Source organism: Salvelinus alpinus, chromosome 19 (genome assembly GCF_045679555.1).
Source record: "Salvelinus alpinus chromosome 19, SLU_Salpinus.1, whole genome shotgun sequence".
NCBI lineage: Eukaryota > Metazoa > Chordata > Actinopteri > Salmoniformes > Salmonidae > Salvelinus > Salvelinus alpinus.
The window spans coordinates 47,183,813-47,196,933 of record NC_092104.1 but is presented as its reverse complement, the minus strand read 5'-3'; the positions used below and the strand labels follow the sequence as shown (position 1 = coordinate 47,196,933).

The 13,121-nt window shown below is 40.3% G+C and overlaps 1 long non-coding RNA gene across 1 annotated transcript in view; it reads left to right on the top strand.

The window, feature by feature from the left end:
- Nucleotides 1-98: 98 nt before the first annotated feature.
- LOC139545746 (uncharacterized) overlaps nucleotides 99-13,121 on the top strand; it is an 87,015-nt gene continuing 73,992 nt past the window's right edge. Inside the window, exon 1 of the long non-coding RNA XR_011669127.1 lies at nucleotides 99-304. This is a non-coding gene — a long non-coding RNA (uncharacterized lncRNA). The remainder of the gene's footprint in view (nucleotides 305-13,121) is intronic.

Genomic DNA, 13,121 nt, shown 5'->3' with positions numbered 1-13,121 from the left:
TCAAGGGCAAATGTACTGTTTCTGAGAAAGGTGACTCATTGAAATATGAAAACCAGCAACTGAATCAAATGTTTACTATAACAGACTAAAAGGTTTACTCAACCCCCACTCTACCCAGTGGTTCCGTATTGCCTTATTTGCATAAACATTAGTAATTTATGAATAATAAATGTTCTTGCGTTCAGTGGGAGCCATTCATTTGAATATCACCATAGCACTACAGTTGTATGTCCTGTGTGCGGTGTTATCACGAAGCCCTTAAAGCCTGCATATTGAACCAAAAACAAAGGAAATGCTATAACAGGTATGTGAGACTTTTCAATATTTTTATGTCTTGCACGCGCTGTCAATCGGCAGTACATTTTCAGCCTGAGCGTTTTAACAGATATGGTTTTATTATGGCATGCTATGTACAGGGAGCTTGTATCTAGCCTACAATACCGACCGCTCGTTCTTTGCCCTGTGAATTGCATAAACATGAAGCGTCAATGCATTATTGATGAGACCATAGCAACGTATATAGCTATGGTGTGTGTGTGTACGCGCGCCATGTGTGCATATGTGCGTGTATGTGGGTGTGGTCGTGTTCACTTCTAGGTGGTTTCACCCTGCCTTTGATAACATGCAGCTAGGCATGTATATAGCATAAATCTACACTTTCCTGTTGTTGTCAACAAGATGTAGCCTAGTTTCCCTATTTGCATTATTTTCCCTCTGTGTATGGGATGTGTGTGGGAGGGAGGGAGGGAGGGAGGGAGGGGGAGAGGGAGAGGGAGAGGGAGAGAGAGAGAGAGAGAGAGAGAGAGAGAGAGAGAGAGAGAGAGAGAGAGAGAGAGAGAGAGAGAGAGAGAGAGAGAGAGAGAGAGAGAGAGAGTGTCTTGATACATATTGCTATCTGTGTGACTAAGGGCTGTGTTTATGTGTTCTGACAGAATGTGAGTGGTGGGAAATCACACAGGGTTGCTTTGGCATCAGCAGATCAACCAAATGATCTGAGCAACACCCTGATCGAGTTACTCTTATTTAGTCTAAAATGAACTGCATTCGCACTAGCCTGTGCAGCATGATGCAAAAATATTGCTTCATCTGGAAAGCTTCAGGCATTGACACATTAATGCTAGTTCCAGAGACTGTCTTTGAGCAGCAATTTGAATATGAAATAGGAATGATAGTGTGGAATGGGGATTGCCTTGTTGGCTGTACTTTACTGCGATGATGCTTTTTGTGATGTTGTCATCATGATCTGATTGTAGTGCATATTGCTATCTGAGTGATTGATTGACACCTTTTTCACAAGCATTATACTGTACCACATACTGAACACCAGACACGAAAGGATTTCCATTCAAATTGAATATATGTTTTATACAATTAAAGTTAGCGGGTCCAATACTAGCCTACTGTTTATTATTCCTTATGAATCTAGAAGCTCTAAATGTTCTCTAAACACACTACACACCTGTCCTCTGTAAGGTGGTTACCATGATGAGGGACAAGACAGGCCAAAGGGAAGGCTACTTGCTCTACCAATCAACCTTATATGTTGTGGACCCAGTCAGTATGATTAGGATTATGATGAAGAAAACTGATTGGAGCCATGATGACCATGGAACAATGATGATGATGATGGTTATGATGATGATTATGAGGGTGTTGACCAGGTTGATGATGATAATGTTGGGTTCCTATCTTTGTTTTTTTTCTAATTTTCATGGTTGTTCTTAATTTGTTTGTCAGAATCATGTGATGGCATTCAGGTATTGGTCATTGACAGAACATTACATAACATTTGGTTTGAGATTGGAGTTGAATGATGTTTATTTGTACAGATGTGTGTATCAATTCTGAATGATGCATGTTATTTTTTGGCCCGTTCTTCCTCACCGGCATGTTAGTCTATATTACATGTGACAATCAGTGTCACATTTTTTTTTATCAATGTGTACTCTGGCTTAGACACACTCAGTGAATTCCTTATTTACATCCCCATCATGCCAATATGAATTATTGCTCTCCACAATACCCACCCCTTTTTAATTTCCATACCCACCCTTGATGCAGTGGTTGCCATGGTGACCATGAGTTGCTGTGGTAATTTCAGTAGCTCCCCCAAGGACATGCATTGGGTCAGGTGAGTACTGACATAGAGCTCCCTCAAGAGCACATCTCGCCACCACTAGAGTGTGTGAATGGAATTACACTGGTACAGAATCGACTCCTGTGCTTGATCAGTAATGAAACCAATTTATGTTTTTTTGAGTGTTTAATTTAGTCTTTTTTTTATATGGATATATGCCACATACATTATGTCGCCAAGCTTGTTGATCTGACAATGTAAGTGCTCTCTGTTGAATCAGATTAACTTGTGATTATGCCCGTGTGTGTATGTATGTATGTGTGTTTGTCTGAGTGGGAATGGGTTTCTCCAGCCAGCCAGGTTGGCATTAAACCTCCTCCCTCCCCTCCCCCTCTCCCTCAGACAGCTAGCGCTCCCCTTCCACCCCTCTCCCTAATTGAGCTTTGTGTCTACCTCTCCATTCAAATCCAGACACATTTGCATACGCTGTGCGCCAACTCCCCAGCTGTACAGTAGCGCACTAAATGAGGAACACGGACCTGCTTTACGTGATGTGCATTCTAAACAGGCAGGGAACCAGCTCTACTCCTCTCCCCTGGAAACACATCCATTCATCCATCTATCCATCCACACTGGGAGGAGCAAAGAAAGAGGAGGAAAAGGGCAGAAATAAATTGCTGGCTGTTTATTTCCATAAATGTATGGCGATATATCACACACACACACACACACACACACACACACACACACACACACACACACACACACACACACACACACACACACACACACACACACACACACACACACACACACACACACACACACACACACACACACACACACACACACACACACACACAGAGCGAAGTAAGGAATTCTGACAGAAGTAGGTGTTTCTATTAGTACAATATTACTTATCTGGTCTGAGTTACAACCCCAATGTACCTTCCAAGCTACATTAAAGATGCATGCACATCCTTAAGGGGAATGTTAAGACCCCAAGGCCAATCTTTTATTCACCTATTGGCTGGATCTTGCTCACATTTCAACTCATTTCTGGATTCAATCAAAAGACTGACTTGAAGGTTCGCTGAAATCAGATGCTCCACAGTCTAATAGAAGTCTAACAGAGATGTCCTTGGTAGACAATGGTTCGGCTGCACTCAAGAATCCCTCCTCGGATATACCAATGGACAAGTTATTGGATTAAATTTATCAACACATTCACCAGGAATACAAATCTGCTATGGCAATGTTTCTGCTTTTGTTGTTTTATGGATCCATTAGTGTGTGAATGTTAGCTGTAAGTGTAGACCTACTACAAAAGTTTGGGTAAGAGGCCGTGTTTCAAGGTTGGTACTGAATGTCTTTGTAAATATTGGTACATGTGGACACAGGCTGAAGACCCATATTGTGCTCTGTCACTCAGACTGTCTCCATCCCGAGTGAAAAGGGGAGAGAGATGTGAAAGTGCAGGCATTCATGTGAAAATCCAATCCTTCACAGTACACAGCCCCTGCAAAGTCTTCCAAATGACCCTTTATATCAATGTCCGCACCTTTCCAAATAGCCAGCCCATTTCACCGACATGGATACATGTAGGCTGCTGCTTGAGTAATGTATGACCTGTCTGTGCAATGTGTTCTCTGTCTGCCCCTCGTGTGTGTGTGTGTGTGTGTGTGTGTGTGTGTGTGTGTGTGTGTGTGTGTGTGTGTGTGTGTGTGTGTGTGTGTGTGTGTGTGTGTGTGTGTGTGTGTGTGTGTGTGTGTGTGTGTGTGTGTGTGTGTGTGTGTGTGTGTGTGTGTGTGTATGTGTGAGAACGAGAGAACGAGAGAACGAGAGAACGAGAGAGAGAGATCGAATAGAGAGAAGAGAGAGAGAGCATATGAGAATGAACATTTCCATGGACAGCAGTGTAAAGTATGGAGAAATACATGAGAGGCTCCAATGGAAAGATGCACAAGGTTGACTGAATGAAGATAGGTTGTATAACCTACCTTTACAGTGTGTCCTACTACTTGTGGTTTGGTGCGGAGGTTTTCCTCTGATTCTCTTGTAAGCTAGTAGCTACTGGAATTGAGATGGGAACGGCATATAGGCTATACATAGCTTGCGCCGTTGAAAATATATCCAAGTCATGATGGGCATATCCCAAATCAAATCAATTAGTAGCTTAAATATCTGAAAACCTCACAGTATGCTAGTGGTGGATGTAGAGCTGTTTCCCTGTTGGGAGATTGTTTGTTTGTTCGAAAAATGAACACATTAGCCTGTTAATAACGCACGGCGAAAAGATTTTTGTTCCATTTTGTTTACCTTGTTTGTATTGTCATGAGAATAATATAGCCTATTGCATAATGAAATAGCAATGCTTCAGTGCTTCAAATAACCGATAAACAAGCCATATTTGTTACATGTTTCCATAGGCTTTCTGTCTGATATTGTAATAGTTGTGCATTCCATCAATTAGCCAACATTGTGGTGAAGCTTAGATTTATTTTAGCTAAATAAATAGATTGAAAAAAGACTAGAAGGCCTATTAGGGATGTTCTGTCATTTTTAAATAGGCTAATCTAAGACATGACATAGGCTGTACGAAGAAAATGGGCAATATTTGAGTTTATGGAGGCTGTTGCTGTTTTAGTTTTTTTACTGATTGGAAATTCGAGGGTTAGACCCTGGGTGTTGATTGGCTGAAGTGCTGCACTATAATCACGTGGTGCCCCTATGATCTATCCTGTCTTTAATTGCTTTTCCTCACATGAAAAGCATTAAATGGCCAGTGACGATTCACCGCTGAACATGTCAAGCCTTCCAGGGACTTCAACAAAACGCATGGCAGGTGGATCAGGCATCACAGTCACAAGTTCCCTGTTTTCCCTGACAAATGTGCAGTTTAAATCACACTCAAATAATTTTAAAACACTCTAGTAGTTTGGCAATTACAAGCATTTTATTCCATAAATATTGCAAATGGAAGTCCTAACCTTTTAGTGAACACCTAAAAAGATTGGAGTTTGACATGAGACTGAGGCAAGTTAAACAATAGCATCCCTCTGGGCACAGACGTTAATTCAATGTCTATTCCACGTCGGTTCAATGTAATTTCTTTGAAATGATGTGGAAACAACGTCGATTCAACCAGTGTGTATCCAGTGGGATATGGTATACTGGGAACAAGTTGACAACTGGCATATTATACAACATATATTTGCATTAGATCTGTTTTTAATTGAACGCTTTCTAACTGAGGCATTTTGATCACGCTGCTCATGCAGGGATTTTAGAATTTAGAATTAAGCTATATTAATTTCCAAAAGTGCACAGCATATTGCTCGTCATTTTTGTTCCTCTTATTTTTAGAACAAATGAATTTCTTAATTCAGTATTTAGAGAATAGACAATAAAATTGGGTATGTGGATGTTGCATTTTTATTGTAGGCTATATAAAGCATCCCTTTTGCTAACTATAAAGACAATTTGATTAAGCCCATAATACCAATGGGTCCATGAATTCTCTTTAATTTTCCCTCACAGTTCAATTCAACAACACTCTAATTATTGATTTGATTCAAGCAATTTCCAAGGTATGGATGTCTTGAATCATGTGCACGGTCAATAGCAAAGGCTTTGTGTTTCTGTGTAGGAAGTGCTTACATCTTAAATGGTATGCTATTTGATTCTGAATAATGCATTTTAATGATCTCTCTATCTCTCTCTCTCTCTGTGTGTGAGTGTGTGTGTGTGTGTGTGTGTGTGTGTGTGTGTGTGTGTGTGTGTGTGTGTGTGTGTGTGTGTGTGTGTGTGTGTGTGTGTGTGTGTGTGTGTGTGTGTGTGTGTGTGTGTGTGTGTGTGTGTGTGTGTGTGTGTGTGTGTGTGTGTGTCTATGTTGCACTTACAAAAAGACCAATGTCACCCAGCTTGAGTGATAACTATAGTAAATATAATATCCACTAGATGGTGCCACGGTACTATCGTGTGGGTTTCTGATGCTTTGGACAATACTCTTGGTAAAGGAATTCAAGGATGCATTTGTTAACTTTCATGGGAAATGTCTTCAGTGTGGTGTATATTTAAATCATATGGTTATTGTTCACATAGAGGACCGCCCAGAAAAGTAATGTTCTTACTGTTTAATTTATAGTTTAGATCATCACTATGCGTTATTAACAGGCTAATGGGTTAATTTTTCAACCAAACAATCTCCAAACACAGAAACTGCTCTACATCAACCACCAGCATACCGTGGGTTTTTTATAATATTTACGATATTAATTGATTTGTGATGGGATATGCCCATCACGATTTGGCAATATTCTTAATGGCGCAAGCTATGTGTAGCCTATATCCCATTCCCTCTTTCTCGCTCTCTCTTTTTCGCTCTCTTTTCCACACACACAAATTAGAGCAGTGTATTATTAGCTCATAGTTGTTTTATGGGCCACCCTGTTTGTCTTGTCTCAGGTTCTCTGTGGGTCTGAATAGCCATGGTAAAGAGAGGGGGGAAGCACTGTAGACGTACAAACCGCCAGCACTGTGAGACACTATGGAGATTACAGGTAGCCCTTCATTAAACCATAGTCCAGTCTAACGGACCCTTTTGCCTGTGTCCTTTATTCATTTCCCCAGTCCCTTTCTCTCTGAAAGAGACCCAATAGAGCCCAGCAGGTGAATGTAAAGAAACAGCAAAGGACTCCCCTCCGACCAGCCTTTCACATGTGGACAATACCCTGCCCACCTCTTGTACCACCACATTAAAAACATGATTAAAACTCTGCCTGTTAGGTATTGATTGAGGGTGCAAAACTAAAACCAACAAAAATCCTGCGCCAGAATCCCCCAAAAGAGAATAAGGCCCTCCCCCAAAGGCTGGGGATGAAATGCTTTGTGAGGTTTGTGTTTTCTGTGTGTGTGTGCGTGTGCGTGTGCGTGTGCGTGTGTGTGTGTGTGTGTGTGTCTATGCCAGTAGTGTATAGAGGAGAAGGCTATAATTAATTTGGAGGTTAGGTTGCTCAGGAAACAAGGAAAGAAAGATCTCACTGTACATTCTTTCTCACAAGTACAATGTCAGACACAATGACTCTAAAGACAACCGTGTGTGTATAGCTTGATGTGTTTCCCACGCCCTGTTCAATTTGCTATTTTTGATTGCATTAAAAGTAATAATATCTAATTCACAATTAAGTCGTTCATTTTTCTGTGTTTCAGCTCAGTTAGTATTTTTGTAAACCTATCTTTCAATGCAATATGAGCAAATGCAAAGTTTCTTTGTATACTGTATACCAAAAGAAACTGTCTCTGTTGTCTTGAAGGGATTTGCATTGAAGGAAATTGGGATGAATAAGTGAAGTCAAGTGTTAACCCACTAAGCAAAAACTGGTTGAATCAACGTTGTTTCCACGTCATTTTAACCAAAAAATTCAGTGTGATGATGTTGAATCAACATGGAAAACTGGATGGATTTGATATCATTTATCAATATAACTAAAACTTTTAACCTAAATCCAATGACTGTGAAATGTTTTGTTGATTTCAAATCAATTCAAGTTTTTTGGTAGAATTTCACGTTGATATCACGTTAGTTGACAGCTCAACCACATGTAAATCAAAACTACAGTGCCTTGCAAAAGTATTCACCCCCCTTGGCATTTTCCCTATTTTGTTGCATTACAACCTGTAATTTAAATATATTTTTATTTGGATTTTATGTAATGGACATACACAAAATAGTACAAATTGGTGAAGTAAAATGAAAAAAATAACTTGTTTCAAAAAATGCAAAAAAACGAAAAGTGGTCTGTGCATATGTATTCACCCCCTTTGCTATGAAACCCTAAATAAGATCTGGTGCAACCAATTACCTTCAGAAGTCACATAATTAGTTAAATAAAGTCCACCTGGGTGCAATCGAAGTGTCACATAATCTGTCACGTGATCTCAGTATATATACACCTGTTCTGAAAGGCACCAGAGTCTGCAACACCAAGCAAGGGGCACCACCAAGCAAGCGGCACCATGAAGACCAAGGAGCTCTCCAAACAGGTCAGGGACAAAGTTGTGGAGACGTACAGATCAGTGTTGGGTTATAAAAAAAATATCAGAAACTTTGAACATCCCATGGAGCACCATTAAATCCATTATTAAAAAATGGAAAGAATATGGCACCACAACAAACTTGCCAAGAGAGGGCCGCCCACCAAAACTCACAGACCAGGCAAGGAGGGTATTAATAAGAGAGGCAACAAAGAGACCAAAAATAACCCTGAAGAAGCTGCAAAGCTCCACAGAGGAGATTGGAGTATCTGGGACCACTTTAAGCCGTACACTCCACAGAGCTGGGCTTTACGGAAGAGTGGCCAGAAAAAAGCCATTGCTCAAAGAAAAAAATAAGCAAACACGTTTTGGTTTTTGCCAAAAGGCATGTGGGAGACTCCCCAAACATATGGAAGAAGGTACTCTGGTTAGATGACACAAAAATGTAGCTTTTTGGCCATCAAGGAAAACGCTATGTCTGGTGCAAACCCAACACCTCTCATCACCCTGAGAACACCATCCACAGAGTGAAGCATGGTGGTGGCAGCATCATGCTGTGGGTATGTTTTTCATCGGCAAGGACTGGAAAACTGGTCAGAATTGAAGGAATGATGCATGGCGCTAAATACAGGGAAATTCTTGAGGGAAACCTGTTTCAGTATTCAATAGATTTGAGACTGGGATGGAGGTTCATCTTCCTGCAGGACAATGAACCTAAGCATACTGATAAAGCAACACTCAAGTGTTTTAAGGGAACATTTAAATGTCTTGGAATGGCCTAGTCAAAGCCCAGACCTCAATCCAATTGAGAATCTGTGGTATGACTTAAAGATTTCTGTAAACTAGCGGAACCAATCCAACTTGAAGGAGCTGAAGCAGTTTGCGCGCTCAAGTTTTCAGTTTTTTTTGTCACATTTCTATTTTGTTTTACAATTTAAAAATATGTTGCATCTTCAAAGTGGTAGGCGTGTTGTGTTAATCAAATTATACAACCCCCCCCAAAAAATCTATTTTAATTCCATGTTATAAGGCAGCAAAATAGGAAAAATGCCAAGTGGGGTGAATACTATCACAAGCCACTGTAGATGTTGAACTGACATCTGTGCACAATGGGTAAGAATGCTGAGCTATAATTTGAGGTTTATCATAAGTTGTCATTGGTTGCAATATATCACCATATACTGTATCTATAAAGTGATTTTCAATTTAAATGATACCATTCAATCAGCTTCTGTAAAATGCATCATTAATGCATATTAAATTGTCATTCATCTAACTCAACTGAGGACTGTTACTGTTTCTGGTGTGTCTTTCTCTCTTTGCCTCTAAAAAGAAGTAGAGAAGGATTTAACTCAGAATACATTCTTTTGGTTTTATTCAGTCTATGCATCCTTTCAGTATACTTTCTGTGAGAGTTTTGATATTTTGCATTTGCCTCCATTAATAACATAATTAGGATGATCTTCCACACTGTATGGTGTTGCCTTGTTGAAAGGTCTCTAAACAAGCTTTTTTGCCTGTATGACGACATAGGAAATGCTTTGGATTAGAAAGGAAAAAGCGGGAAAATTAGCTTTTTGCATATCTGTGAATATGTGTGTGTATGTGTCTAGAGAGAGAGTCCCAAAAACACCATAAATATCGTATTTCTTTGTTTGACGGAAGTTTGACACATATTTATGTTTCCCCAACAAATACCAGTGTCATATTTTTCCTTTGTAAGTCACCTTCCAAACAGTGAATCCTGACAATTATCCAGGGGTAATTCCTGATCAAAACCATCCTTTTTCTGTCTACAGCTCACTTCCATCACGTTCTGTGCTATAGCAGACCTCTCTCTATATTTTAATTTGTTTTTTGAAGTTTGTGTTGCATCACTCATAATATGAAATGCTAAAATCGCTTTTACGAAACGATTAAGTCATACAATAGATATCATGCGTTACAATATTGTGTCGTTTTATTGATAATATACAGAGTTAAAAAGATATTATGAAAACTTGGTAATTTGTGCTGTAGCCTACCACTGAACATTTTCAATAATTAAACAGCTTGTTCCCTATTCGAACAACAGAGGGCGATGTGCATTGGATTAAATAATATAAATAATGTGAGTTGTAACAAACATGTAAAGGGACTATGGTTTGTCTGTGTATGCTTTTGTAATAGTTTGATGGTCACATCATTGCTAATTCTAAATCAACATCTTAATCATGCTGGTGGGAATCTAAGTTGTCCTCATTCCATTAGAAATAATTTGGATAGGCAATAACTAGTTTTACCTTTGGGGTTAGAAAATAAAATAAAAAGACAACCCGTAAATCAAAATGTGTCTTGATTCAGAGAATTCATGTATTCTTCACAATGACACTAGGTTGCAATGGAATGCAATACATTGCAACAAAAAAAAACGAGGAAAAGAAAGAGCTTACATGTACCATTCAAAGAGGTTAGAAATCCTCATTCAGAGGAAATTGACATGTTTGAAAATGAGGTGAAGGAGGGAGAGAGGGGGGGGGACCAGAGAAAGAGGCCCCTCAGGCTATCTCCTATGGTAAAGTGGCTCTAGGCTGTGGCTGAAGTGTATTTAACACAGCCTACGCAGTATTCAGAGAAGGGTTAGGGTACCACGCCTACACCAAGACCCTGCAGCCCCTTGATTCAGTGAACTCTATCTCACACACACACACACACACACACACACACACACACACTCACATCCCTCCTGTCAGTCAATGTGTCTGAATGAATGACTTTATGTTGTTTTTTTGTCATACAAACAAATTACATGTGGGGGTAAAAAATACAAATAGGGAAACTAGGCTACATCTTGATGTTGACAACAATAGGAGATTTATACTATATAAATAGCTTTAAGCAAAACAAAGAATACTATTTTTTTTGTTACTAGAATGTTTTAAGAATATAATCAGTGGTGCAAAGAACTTAAATAAAAAATATTTTAAGTACTACTTAAGAACTTTACTTTACTATTTATAGTTTTGACAACTTTTACTTTTGCTTCACTACATTCCTAAAGAAAATAATGTACTTTTTCTCCATACGCTTTCCCTGACACCTAAAAGTACTCGTTACATTTTGAATGCTTGGAAGGACAGGAAAATGGTCAAATGCACACACTTATCAAGAGAACATCCTTGGTCATCCCTACTGCCTCTGATCTGGCGCACTCACTAAACACACATGCTTTGTTTGTAAGTGATGTCTGAGTTTTAGAGTGTGCCCCTGGCTATCCATAAGTAAAAAATAAAAACATTAAATGGTGCGGTGTGGTTTGCTTAATAAAAGGAATTTGAAATTATCTATCCTTTTGATACGTAAGTATATTTAATAAATCCAAATACTTGACTTTTACTCAAGTAGTATTTTACTGGGTGACTTTCACTTTTACTTGAATCATTTTCTATTAAGGTTGCCTCTCTGCATGCATGACTCACACTTGCAGACTCAGTAGCCTCAAGTTATTTTACACGCGCTTGTACACATACTGTAGGTATTAGACAAATATCCACCCACATGGTATTTATAAAGAAGATCAGAGCGATACGTACATTCAGAGATGTACACTGAGTATACCAAACATTAGAAACACCTTCCTAATATTGAGTTGCACCCCCCCGTTTAGCCCAAAGAACAGCTTCAATTCGTTGGCCTATGGACTCTTCAAAGTGTCGAAAGTGTACCAAATTGATGCTGGCCCATGTTGACATTGCAGGCAATCTCAACGCTGTGCGTTACAGGGAAGACATCCTCCCTCATGTGGTACCTTTCCTGCAGGCTCATCCTGACATGACCCTCCAGCATGACAATGCCACCAGCCATACTGCTCGTTCTGTGCGTGATTTCCTGCAAGACAGGAATGTCAGTGTTCTGCCATGGCCAGCGAAGAGCCCGGATCTCAATCCCATTGAGCACGTCTGGGACCTGTTGGATCGGAGGGTGAGGGCTAGGGCCATTCAATCCAAGGTGGCTTAGCAGTTCAGACGTCTTTTTCTGTTCCGTATTGTTCGTGTCCTGTATATATATATATTTACACCTTTCTTCGCATATCTTTTATCTATTTTATTATCCAAGAACTCAACTACAAAAGCTTTCCTGCAAAAGCTTTCCTGCAACCCGCTTCACCAATTACAAAAAGTATTACTTACCTCAATCTGAAAATCCATCGTGGAAGCTAGCCAGGGGCTAATTCAGAAGCTAGCCTGAAAGCTTAACCAGAAGCTACTCCGATAGCTAGCCAGAAGCTAATCTGTAGCTGCCCCGAAATTAGCCGGTTTGCTGGCTAGCGTTGGTGTTTCAGCTGCCCACGTTTAGTGGTCATCAGCTATTCCTTTAGCTCGATAATCTACCGGCACTTTTGTGCAACGCGACTCGGACCGGAGCATTCCGGGACTCTTTTTTTTTTTTTTCTCTCAGTTTCCCCGGATTCCAGCCGCAGGCTCTGGACACTTGTACCTTGATTTCGCAGCTAGCTAGCTGCAAACCGTGTGACTATTGGCTTACGTCGACCCCGGAGCAAACTCTAATCATCCTGGAGCTAGCCAGCTGAGGAGTTCCATCACCATCCGGACCCGTTTCTTTTGTTGCTGCTGCAGATACGGAACCCCACCGGGCCTTCACGACTGACTGCCGCGACTGACTGCCGACGTTATCTGCCCGAGGGATTTATCCAACTGGCACCTCCGTCCCGACGTTACCTGAACGCTCATCTGAGGCCCGCTAATCGTTAGCTGTCTTATCGGCTGCTATTTGAACAAGTATATTGGACAACTATTATTATTATTATTATTTATTTATTTTATTTTTTCCTTGGGTCACTATATCTATTTTGCCAATTTGGATTGATCCCCTCTACCACACGGAACCCCACTACACGGAACCCCACTAACCTACCGACGGAAACGCACGAGGTATCTACAAACAGACCTCCATCCTATGCTGCTACCGATAGCCATATACCCGGCCAGCTGTCTGGATCGCCACGACC